At 59.1% G+C, this 11,045-nt stretch overlaps 1 pseudogene; it reads left to right on the plus strand.

Annotated features, from left to right (window-relative positions):
• The first annotated feature begins 5,222 nt into the window (after nt 1-5,222).
• On the plus strand, nt 5,223-10,299 carry LOC136303397 (maestro heat-like repeat-containing protein family member 7; annotated as a pseudogene).
• The last annotated feature ends 746 nt before the right edge of the window (nt 10,300-11,045 follow it).

The raw sequence follows: 11,045 nt of genomic DNA on the forward strand, positions 1-11,045 counted from the left end.
CACACCTAAGCTCCACCCATGTGGGGCGAAAATCATTCAAAGGGACTTAAAATCCACCAAAAATATCCCAGTTTATCATAAAATCACCCAAATGAGGCGAAACCAGACCCAAATGGGCCTAAAATCATCCAAAGGGATAAAAAATCCACCCTAAAGCCCACCAGATTTGGCCCCAAACCACCCAAAGTTATCTAAAATCCACCCAACACGGAACACAGGGAATGTGGGTCACCGGGGCTCTGCCCAATGTGGCTCCTCCAGTGGGGGCTGGAGCTGGAGCCGAGCTCGAAGCTCTTTCTGCACTGGGGGCACTGGCAGGGCTTTCCTGATGGTGCCTTTGTTGGTGTTGGGTCAAGGCTGAGCTCTGTGAGAAGCTCTTCCCACACTGGGGACACTCTTGGGGCCTCTCCCCAGTGTGGATGCGCCGGTGGATGATGAGGTTGGAGTTGTGCCTGAAGCCCTTCCCGCAGTCGGGGCAGCGGAAGGGCCTCTCCTCTGTGTGTGTCTGCTGGTGTTCAAGGAGCTTGCTGCTGACCCGAAACCCCTTCCCACACTGGCAACACTTGTAGGGCCTCTCCCCAGTGTGGATTTTTAGGTGCAAGCTCAGGCTGGCTCTGTGGCTGAAGCCCTTCCCACATTCCCCACACTTGTACGGCCTTTCCCCAGTGTGGATGTTCTGGTGCTGGATCAGGTTGATTCTGTGGCCAAAGCTCTGCCCACATTCACCACTCCTGCTCTGGCCATCTGTGAGGTGATGATGTAACTGGAGAAGCTCCAGTCCAGAGGAGGAGCTATGAAACCTGGTTCTGGGGTGGAGTGGCGACATGGACTAAATTCACGCTCTTTTGATGCAGGGCATGCCCTGAAGTTGGATGGGCTGCCTGCATCTCCCAGCTGAGCATCACCTTCCGTCTCCTGCTGCCGCTCAGCAGCTTTTCACCAATCCAGGCGTTGGGATGTATTTGTTGCATCAGCAGCTCATCAAAGAAAACTTGTTTTGCAGTCACAAGTATGTTTCAGATTGTTTTATTCCTGAGCATCCCTGACAACTAAACACTGAGCTTTTGTTGTGCCTGAAGGCAAGTGAAGCAGCAGCACGGTGGCCGAGGCTGGAACGCGTGACCACCGTGCCAATTGCCCGGAGCGCCGTCAGGCAGTGCCGGGATCCCGGCTGCAGTTCTGGTCCCCACAACGGAGGAATCGCAGCCCCTGCCTCAGAGCCTGTCAGAAAGGCACCCAAGTGAGAGCAGAGGGAGGGCACCCTTCCAGTCTCTCTTGGGCATGGCCACAAAGCAGCCCCTGCTTCTCCTTCCTCCGCCTGTGTTTGGGGTGTGCTGACGGCAGCGCCAGCCAGGTTGTGCTCTGTGTTCCAAAGGCTGTGGAGAGCGGGCATGAAAAGTGCTGCGTGCACAGCGGAGAGTCCTGGAAGGTGCTGGCAAGAGCGTCCTGCGGGAACAGGGCTCTGGTCTCTGGCCGGAAACAGCCTGGTTTTGCTGCTGTGAGCGCAGGCAGGAGTGGAGGCAGGTGAAGAGGCAGCGGGCGGCTTGTGTTTGTAGAGGGCCTGGGGCTGCATGTGCGAACCTCCACCTGGAATCACACTGGGGGGAATACGAGCTAGAGCTGGAGCGCCTGGCCAGAAAGGACCAGAAGGAATTCAGCCTTGCCAGGGTTTCTTAAGAGTGTGTTGATGTTCCCCAGGAAAGTTCCCAATGTGGGGAAACGCCTCTGGGGAAAAGAGGCTTGCTTCTCAAGGAAAGCGCTTTCCATGGAGCTCCCAGTGAGGAAGGTGCAAGTGTCCCCCTTTAGCTGTCTGTGGTCCTTTCAGTCCTTGAGGCCCGTGGCACTTGGCAGATGGGCAAGGGAAGGGAGAAGGCTGTGAAGAGCAGGTTTGGAATCCACCTGGACCTGCAGAGACCAAGGCAAGCACCTGCAGCAGGGTGTGTTACCCCCACTGTGGACAGAGGTGTGAGCAGGAGCATCTCTGAACAGCTGCGAGCCCCAAAGCTGTCTTGGAGAGCTGTGAATTCAAAGGCCTTCATGCACACACGTCTCACATCTTACCTGTCTGCTGTGTTTCAACTCTTGGCAATATGCATTTCTGTCTTGCTCGCTGGAAGCGGCTCCAGCCCAGAGGGCCAGCACCGAGCTGGGCTGTGTGGGCCAGGCAGCACGGAGAGTCTTGGCTAATCTTGCTGTGTCCCTGGCCTCAGAAAAGGCTTGGAAGGTTTGCCTCCCAAGGCGCCCTCTCATCGGCTCTTCCTGTGCATCTTGGAGAGAACAAGGCAGGCGTTTCTGGCAGCTGGGCATTAGCAGGCCTTCAAATGGGGGCGTGTTGTGGAGCAGGCCCAGCTGAGACCCCCTGAGAGGAGCCCAGCGCTCCTTGCTCCTCTCTGCAGACACGTGAGCCTTGTCTGCTTTCGGGATGACCCCGGCTGTGTCAGGGGGTGCTGCTACGTGGACATGAGACAGCCGGTCCTGTCCTGCCAGGTCCCAGCAGTGCCTCGCAGCAGTCCTGCATCCCCGTCAGGATGCTGGCCAAGAGAGGTCCTGCAAGCTGAGGCAGCTGAGTTGAAGCTTGTGCGGGTGCCTACGGGTCAAGGCCAAGGGCGTTCCCTCAGGATAGAGCAGTGCTGAGGGGTCTCTAGAATTCAAAGAAATCAGCAGACAAATGCATCGTCCGCCAGAAGCTCTTTTATTGGCAGGAGGGAAGGGGTCTGCACTCCACCACAAGGCTTCTTTGCCTCGTCTAAATTTCAGTGGTTTTATGTAGGAATTCTATTAAAAATACCATCCATCTTTACACTGCTGAGGTGATTGGATAGGCAGGGGGTTTACAAAGAAATCCATTGTGTCAGATTCCTAGACTTGAAGCTAATGTCCACCTGCTGGCCAGGATCGGTCTCAGCGCACCAAAGCAGCTCGTCTTCCTCATCCCTTGCCTGCACAGGGCTGATTCTGTGGCCGCCCTTAGGTCTTCTGGAAGGTTATGTCTAAAGCTTTTTGTCAAGTCACTCTCCTGTCATGCTAGGCTTCCAGGTTTTTCTTATGTTAACTGGTGCTAAGTACTTAAGGATATCTGTGCTAAGTACTCTTTGCTTCTCTAAATTGCCTGTGCTTCCTTCCATCAAACAAAGGCCTTGTTTCATTCCTAAATGTGCCTGATGCCGCCCAGGTCTTTTGGCACCGCTTGCTTTCCTGTGGCAGGTTCTACCTCCCCCGAGAGTAAAGAGGGAGCTGGAGAAGGAGCTTGCCAGGCTGCTCTCCATCCTTTAGCAGCAGTCCTGGTGAAGTGGACAAGTCCCAGCTGAGCGCAAACGTGCAAATGGAAGAGCCGTGCGCAGGAAGGGTCGGCGGGAAGAATGATCCAGGAACCGATGGCCTGGCAGCCTGAGCTCGCTACCGGGGAAGGCCTTGGAGCACATCGTCCTGAGTGCCATCCCACGGCACGTGCGGGGAACCAGGGGGTCTGCTGGAAGACGGGAAAGCTCTGCTGAGGGATGGGGACACCTGGGGGACTTGGCAGGGTGCTGGCGAAGGAGTTGTCTGGAAGGTGAGAGGTTGAGGCTGGAATTGGAGTCAGTTTGAAGGCAGCATCTGTGGTTTAGCACAGCTTTGGTTATGGAGGACAGAAGGAATAGCTGGGACTTTTTCTGTTCGTGGTCCTGCTTCTCGTGCAGAGAAGAGGGGAGAGCTGTACTTTCTCGGCCACTTAGGTATCTGTAGCAGGATAGGGAGGATTAGTCCTCCTGCAGTCTACTCATTTGTTTGGGCTACTTTTGTAACACTGAGTGGACTTTCACTTGCTGGAGAGCCTTTATTCCTTAAGAGAATTAGGTTCTTATCATCATCCCTTCAGAGAAAAATGTTCGAAACCAAAGCAAGGCCTTTCTTTTGCCCCTGTGTAGTCTTATGTTTTGTACAGTGACATTCAATGGATGACCTTAAGGCAAATGTGTTGCTGCTTTGAGATGGCAAGGAAACTTCCAAACCTATCACCTTCTCGGGCCATTCCCATGAATTTAGGAAGTTTGCAACTTTTTGGAACTACTTGAGTTGAGCAATGGGACGTAAAGCTTTCCTGAACTGAGCATTCTTAAATGCCGGATCCTTCTATGCCTTCGCTGCCAGGGTGATTTTGTGCTGCAGGAAATTACTCCAATGAGAAAACAATTTCAGCATGGAGTAACAGCTTCTGACAAGAGACCAAGTGTTGCCAGCAGCTGCTCCAGGTGCTCCTGCTAACATCCCCTGGAGGAAGGAGCACAGCCCCCAATGCACCTGGACTTTGGCTGCCCTGTGGCAGAGAAGCCCCCCGGGGCACAGGTCTCTGGGGCAGGAGATGACACCAGCACTGCCAGGGCTCAGGGGGTGGCAGCTCTGCTTGTGCGGGGACTCTGCCACACCTGCCGGTTTCAGCGCTCCCCTGGCCCCAGGGGTCAGAGCAGCGCTGGTGCCCTGGCCCACACGTTCCTCGTCTGTGTCACACCTGCGGGTTTAGGACGGCCACCGGCCGAGACGTGTCCCAAGGAGGCCGTGCCACCTTCTGTGCAAGGCCCCGTGCCCTTCCCGCTGCGGCTGTGTCGGCAGCCCTGGGGGCTCCTTCTGCTGCCCTGAGCCCGCAGAGCAGGGCAGCGTTTGCCCGTGGTTTGAGGCGCTCCGAAAGATCCTGTCTTAGGGCTGTCTTAGACGCTTGGGGCGAGGGATTCCTTCCAACCCGGGCCACTTTGGCTGGGCTGGGGGCGGCCCCAGGGCAGGTGGCAGTGTGTGCATTGGCCCTTTGTGACACGGTGCAGCAGCGTGGTCACTCACCGTGGCATGGAACGGCACAGGGTGTCCAAGGAGCCTTCGTGACACATGGTGACACAGGTGCTGGTGGTGATGCAGCTGTGCCACTGTGCTCGGAGCACGTGACGGGACAGGACAGGATAGAGCGGTGTCGTGAGGAGCCCCCTCACAGCACACTCGTTCGTGTCTGACCCGGAGCTTTTCCGAGGCGTTATTCCTGCCGCCGGTTGACCTCAAGGCCAAAGCACAATCCTTGACCAAGAGTCACCCGTCCTTGTGGCAGGAGCCCTCGAGAGCAGAGTGCAGGACTTGCTGTCCTGAACTCTTCCCAGCACTTCAGTTGTGTCGGTGCCTTCCAGGCACCGCTGCAGGACTTGCTGACTCGGAGCTTTTCCGAGGCATCTCTCCTGCAAGTCCCCATCAGTCCAGTCGCTGACATGGAGCAGAGATCCCCAAGAGTGCCCAAATTGGCCAGCGTGGAAGAGGAAGGTCCTGGAGCTGCCCCAGTAGAGGAGACTGGGCTCAGAGGATACTCTGAGGACCTCTTCAAAACCAAGTCCAGTGCTGCCCTGCTGGATATGCTTGTAGAGGAGGGATTTTCCAAGCCAAAGCAAGTAAGAAGCCTGTGACCAGGGTCTGATCCTCCCAGGAACTGCTTGGCCTCCCAAGCCACCCCTGCTGGTCCCTGTAACCCTCCCAGGCCACCCAGTGTGCGGAAAGGGAAGCACTTCTCTGGGGAAGCTGGGGACATTTCTCCCTCTGGCAGCTTTCCAAGTCTTCCCGTGCCTTCTCCAGGCGCCTGCCATGGTCAGGTACATCCACCAGTGGCTCCTGGCCAATGAGTACTCTGGGCACAAGCTGTTCAGGACCCTGCTGGATCTCACCGAGGCACAGCCTGCTGACGTGGTGATGACTCTCCTGCGTGTGGCCCCATCGTGTGACAGGTATGGGGCCCACCTGCCCAGAGGGCTCAGGGCTCCCCAGCCCATCATCCTGTACAGCCTGTCCCAGGTGTCTGAGCAAAGGAGAAATCCAGGGCCCTCCGGCTGCTCCCTTCTCCAGCTCTGGCATGGCAGGCCCCGAGCCTGCTGCCGTGCTCCCTCCCTGCCCCTCGGGGGTCTGTCCCCACAGGGCTGGGCTGCCTGCATGCTGCTGGCAAGGGCCAGTGGGCAGAGGCAGAGCTGGCAGCCAGCTCAGCTCCCCCCTGCAGCCCAGGCCACGGTGCTGTGTCCGAGGCCCCCCTGAGACAGAGTTCTGACCCTGCAGAGCTGCTTTGTCCATGTGGAAGGTCATCCTGTGCTCCCCCAGCACTGCGAAGCCGGCGCAGATGATGCTCCTCCGTGTGCTGGAGGACTGGCCAGAGCACAGCACGTGCACCTCGGATGGGGACAAAACTGGTGTCTTTGCCCTGGCTGTGAGTTTCTGGAACTGGCCCCAGCTCACCCCACGGCTGCCTTTCCAGCAGCTCTCCACCCTCCTTCCCCCACCGCATCTCCCTGCCTCAGGCGCTGGGATGAAGCCTGGCCTAGGGGCAGCTTCAGGGGCACCGGGCCCGGTGCTCCCCCTGCGTCTCCCCTGGCCTCTCCGTGCCACGCTGGGGCCCTGCCACACCAACACCTCAGCACTGTGTCGGGGGGATTCGTCCTTTGCAGGCAACTGCGGTGATGTGGAAGATCCTCCAGGAGCACTATGTCCCACTCGAAGTGAGGCTGTGTTTCCCCCGCCTACTTGTGCATCTGCTCTTCCAAGTGTTCTCCAGCACTTTGGATCCACCAGAGGAGATCGATACCTTCTGGAAGGCATGCCAGGAGCGAGACGGCCTTGCCACCAGCCCCAACAGGTGCTCCATCCCAGTCCTCCTGTCCCTGCCACATCTCCAGGGCAGGAGCCAGTGCTCCCAGCGTGACCTGGGCTTTGCTCTGCACATAGGTTTGCAGCGTGGACCCTCAAGTCCCTGCTCTGCCAAATGCGCTGTGAGAATGTGGTGGTGGCAATGGAACGCCAGCGTGGCTGGGACAAGCTGCTCCATGCTGACACCCACCACTATGCTTTGGGTCTGCTGGCCAGGTGAGACCCCCTTGACGCCGCCGCCCCCAGAATCTGTGCTCTGTGCTCGGGGTCCCCCACAGAGTCTCTGTGGTGATGAGCCAGAGGGCCTTGTCACCCCGGAACACCAAGCAGACTGGCAAAGGCTGGGAGAGGCGGGTGCCCACAAGGAGCCACCTCCCAAATGCCTGAGGTCCCCGTGCAGGATGGTGCTGAAAGAGCCGACCTCTGGGAGTCACTCCTGGGAAAGGTCTGTCCCCCTGGTTCACAGTGTTGGTTACTTTTTCTCCTGCCAGGCAGATGTCTTCTGTCTCCAAACCCTTGTGTTCCTGGATCATTCACTACCTGCTCCAGCTGCTCAGCACACGGCAGCCACGCTGGGATCTGCCCGCCCTGGTGTTCCTTGTGGAGGTGAGCCTGAAGGCCAGCGCTGCCTGGCTGAGCTGCCTCCCAGCTCTGTGCCCTCTCGTAGCCGCAGCTGCCTGGGACGGTGCCCGCGCCCTGTGCTGCTGCTGCTGCTGCTGCCTGGGCCCGGCCCTGTGCGGGTCTGGGCTGCTGTCGGCCGGGACCCCTGTCACTGCCCTGTGCCTTTCAGGTCCTCCAGTGCCTCAACTTGAGTAAGTGCAGCGGCATCGCTCTGGAGATCCTGTCCAAGAACCTGCGGAGCGAGTGCAGGGAGAGGCGTCTCTTGGCACTCAGAGGCCTCGTGGTGCTGGGCAAGAATCGCCTGATGGTGAGAAGGGGGCAGCGGCTGAGGCTGTGCGGGCAGCGTGGGGCTGGGGAAGGCAGTTGCTTGAGCTTGCCTTAGTTTTGGGTGCTGAGACAGCTGCTCCCAGCTCTCCTGCCTCCCACTTCAGCTGCCCGAGTGCTTCCACACAGGCCTTTGGCCTCTGAGCCCTGTGGCAGCAGGCTGGGCTTACACAGACTTGTGTTCCACACAGGCTAAAGAAATGTGGAACCTGACTGAAAGCCTCATCGAGCTCCTGCAGGAAAGTGATGGCGACATCATCAGGATGACCATTGTTCTACTGAAATATTTGTTTCTGTACAATGGCGTCCTGATACCCAGCCCCATCGCCCTGAGACTGGCTGAGGCGCTCCTGCCGCTCTTTGACAACGTAAGGCTCTGTGCCCCCAGCCACGGCCACCGAGTGCCGCATGGACACTTTGTGCCATGTGGATTTGCAGGCTGGTGCCCAGGTCAGCCAGAAGCAGCCCGTGATGAGGTCTTTTTTCCTTCCTTTCATACAGGATGATAGCCAGGTGCAGCTGTGCGCTATGTTTGCCTTTCAAGACATGATGGTTTCGTTAACGGAAGAGGGAAGAAAGGTGCTGAAGTCCCACGTGCACCAGAGCCTGCTCCCACTCTCCTTCCACTGCCATGACCAGAACAAGTGTGTGCTTGAGGTGAGCACTTGTGAGCTGCTGCTTCCCCCTGGGCAGGGGCTCGGCTGCCTCCTGCCCTGGAGCCTTGCAGGCTGGAGCCTCTTGCAGGCCTTGGCACAGGGACACTCCTGTGCCCTGAACTGTGGGGCCATCTGCGGCTCTCTGCTGCTCTCCAGGCCGCCCGGGAAACGCTGCATTCTTCAGCCAGATTCCTGAGGAGGAGGGATCTTGAACAGATGCTGCAGGTGGATCAGACGTGGAGGTTCGGCGAAGGACTGGTAAGGGACTGAAAGCCGCGGCCTCAGCCCGGAGAAGGCCCCCGAGTGCGGTGCCCACGGAGCCCCGGCCCAGCGGGGCCGCGGGGCGGGGCGGCACCGCGCCTCCCCGGGCAGCAGCCGGCCCTCTGTCCCCTGCAGAGCCCGGCGTCGGCGCCCGCTGGCCGGGCCTCGGGGCTGTGCGGGCAGGGGAGGCCGGGGCTGGGCGCGGCCAGAGCCCGGCCAGGGGCTGAGCCCGTGCCAACCCTTCCCTCCCTGCTGCCGCTCTCTCCAGCTGGCAGACGACAGGAGCCGAGCGGCCGAGCACCTGCGCCGGGCCCTGCCCTACCTGGAGCACCCACAGGAGCCCCTGCGAGAGGCGGCCATCAGGTTCATGGGTGAGCCACGAGCCCGAGCCCCCATCCCCGGCCCGCCGCAGCTCGGCCCCGGCCCCGGCTGCTGGCCCGGCTGCGGCGGCATCCGCGCCCGGCGCCGTGGAGCCGCGCCTGCCCTCGGGGCCGCTGCCGCCCTCTGGCAGCCGTGCCCTGGGGCAGCAGCGTGCGGCAAGGGCCCGGGCCGAGCCCCGCCGGGGCAGGAGGCCGTGTGGCCACAGGGCTGGCAGCGCCGCCGGCAGGGCGCCGTGCCGCTGGGGCCCTGACAGGCTCTGTGTTCCCAGGGATGGCCGGGCGGCACCTGAGGGGAAGGAAGGAAGAGCTCGAGCTCATCTGTGCGGGTGAGTGGGGGCAGCGGGCTGTCAGCGGGGGCCGCCGGGGGAAGCCGCACGCTCTGGCCTGGCTGCGGAGGGCTGTGCTCCCCGTGCGGACGAGGGGTGGTGAGGGCGGAGCACACGGAGAATTCGGGGACACGTCGGGGATTCATGGCCAGCAGCTTTGGGCTGATCCTGAATTATTAAAAAAAATAGGAATATCGCCCTAATGCCGATATCCAACAATGACGGACAAAAGACTCTCCAGCAGTTTAGAGTTAGAAAGTGTATGTTTAATTACGACGCCGGGCAGCGTGCGGGATAGCTCCCGAACACACGCGCGCTCACAGAAGATCACAGGGTCTTTTTATGTACAGAAGGATTGAATACCCAAAACACAAATGTATATTCATGACTTTAGTACCTCCCATTCCCCGCTTCCTATGGTAATTAGCCAAAAGCTATTAAGCATGTGTGGTTTGTTCTTTGAAATGGGTCGGTGGTCTTTTTTATGGGGCGGGGTCTCAAAATGATGAAGTAAGTGAGTCTTCTTCGCTTTGACTTTTTAACCTTTTAGCGTTGCGTGACGACTGAATCCTGTTTTCCCAGGAGTATTTGATTTCTGAATTCATTGTCCTTCTTGAAGCCTATTGATTAGTCAGAATACACAAACATAAGTTGACAGGCCCCATGATTTATCAGTTCCTTAAATCCGGCTTCTGCTTATCAAAGGGGAAGTCTATCTGTCTTACTTCAGCAATATCCAGTTAAAGTCTGTAATTCTTCAAAATTAATGTTTCAATGCCCTTGGTCCCTGCTCCCTCGTGGCCATGGCAAGAGCGGGCTGGGCTGGCCCTGGCAGGGGGCTCTCCTCGGGTCCCTGCTGATCAGGGCGATGGCCCCGTGTTCCTCTGTCTTGCAGCCCTTGAAGACACGGCAGATGACAGCAGCCCTGCCATCAGAAACCTGGCCATTGAAACAGCCTTGGTCCTCCGGGCAGTCCAGAGAGCTCCGTACTCCATCCTGCGGAAGCTGCGAGATCAGCTCCGCAGGGCACGGAAGACACGGCCTCGTCTGTCGGGCCTGGGCTGGCTGCGCTGCTGGAGCTCTGCGGAGAGCTGATCTGGGACACTCTGCCTGCTGGGGCCAACTGAGCCAGCGGGGATTTTCTTCTTCTACAGGATTCTTCTTTTCTTCTTTTTTTTCTTCAGTATATAAATATAGGATATGTGTTACAATACACGGACTCCCAGGATTTTTCTTTTGCTGCCCTGGGTGCACAGGGGAAGAGGGGGAAAAGGGTGCTTTGTGCTCAGCAAGCTGCCCAGGCGTGCAGCCTTGCAGGGAAAATGGCCAGAAGCCCCTCGGCCCTCGGTGGTCCTGCGGAAGCCTTTGCACTGCCGAGAGAGCGCGTGGGCGGGGGCCGGAGCTGTGGGCATCCCTGCGAGGCCGGAGCCTGGAGATGGCCACAAGCCCTGTGCCAGCCAGGAACCGCCGTCTGTGTCCTCCTGCCCGTGTGCTGCTGGCCGGATTGCTGAGGGCTCCGCGGTGCCTCTTGATCGGGCTCCTCTGGAGCTGCTGTGGGGCTGCGCCTCTGCTGCCGGGCAGGCTGGCCGGGCTGGGGGAGACTCTGAGGGGCTGGGCTGGTGGGAAGCCCTGAGGAATTGGGTGTCAGAGGCCACAAGCAGCCCCTGGGGAGCTGCCATGTTCCTGCCAGCCGGCTGCTCTGGCGCTCCCCCAAAGCACCTGCGGAGTGAGTGCAGGGAAAGGTGTAACCTTGCGCTCAGGGCCCTTCTCGAGCTCACTGAGGATCCCTCCCTCAATGGTGACAAGGGGGCAGTGGCTGGAGCTGAGCTGGGGAATGCAGT

The sequence above is a fragment of the Chamaea fasciata genome, unplaced genomic scaffold, assembly GCF_029207755.1.
Source record: "Chamaea fasciata isolate MVZ Bird 193981 ecotype frontalis unplaced genomic scaffold, bChaFas1.0.hap1 SCAF_33, whole genome shotgun sequence".
Taxonomy (NCBI): domain Eukaryota; kingdom Metazoa; phylum Chordata; class Aves; order Passeriformes; family Sylviidae; genus Chamaea; species Chamaea fasciata.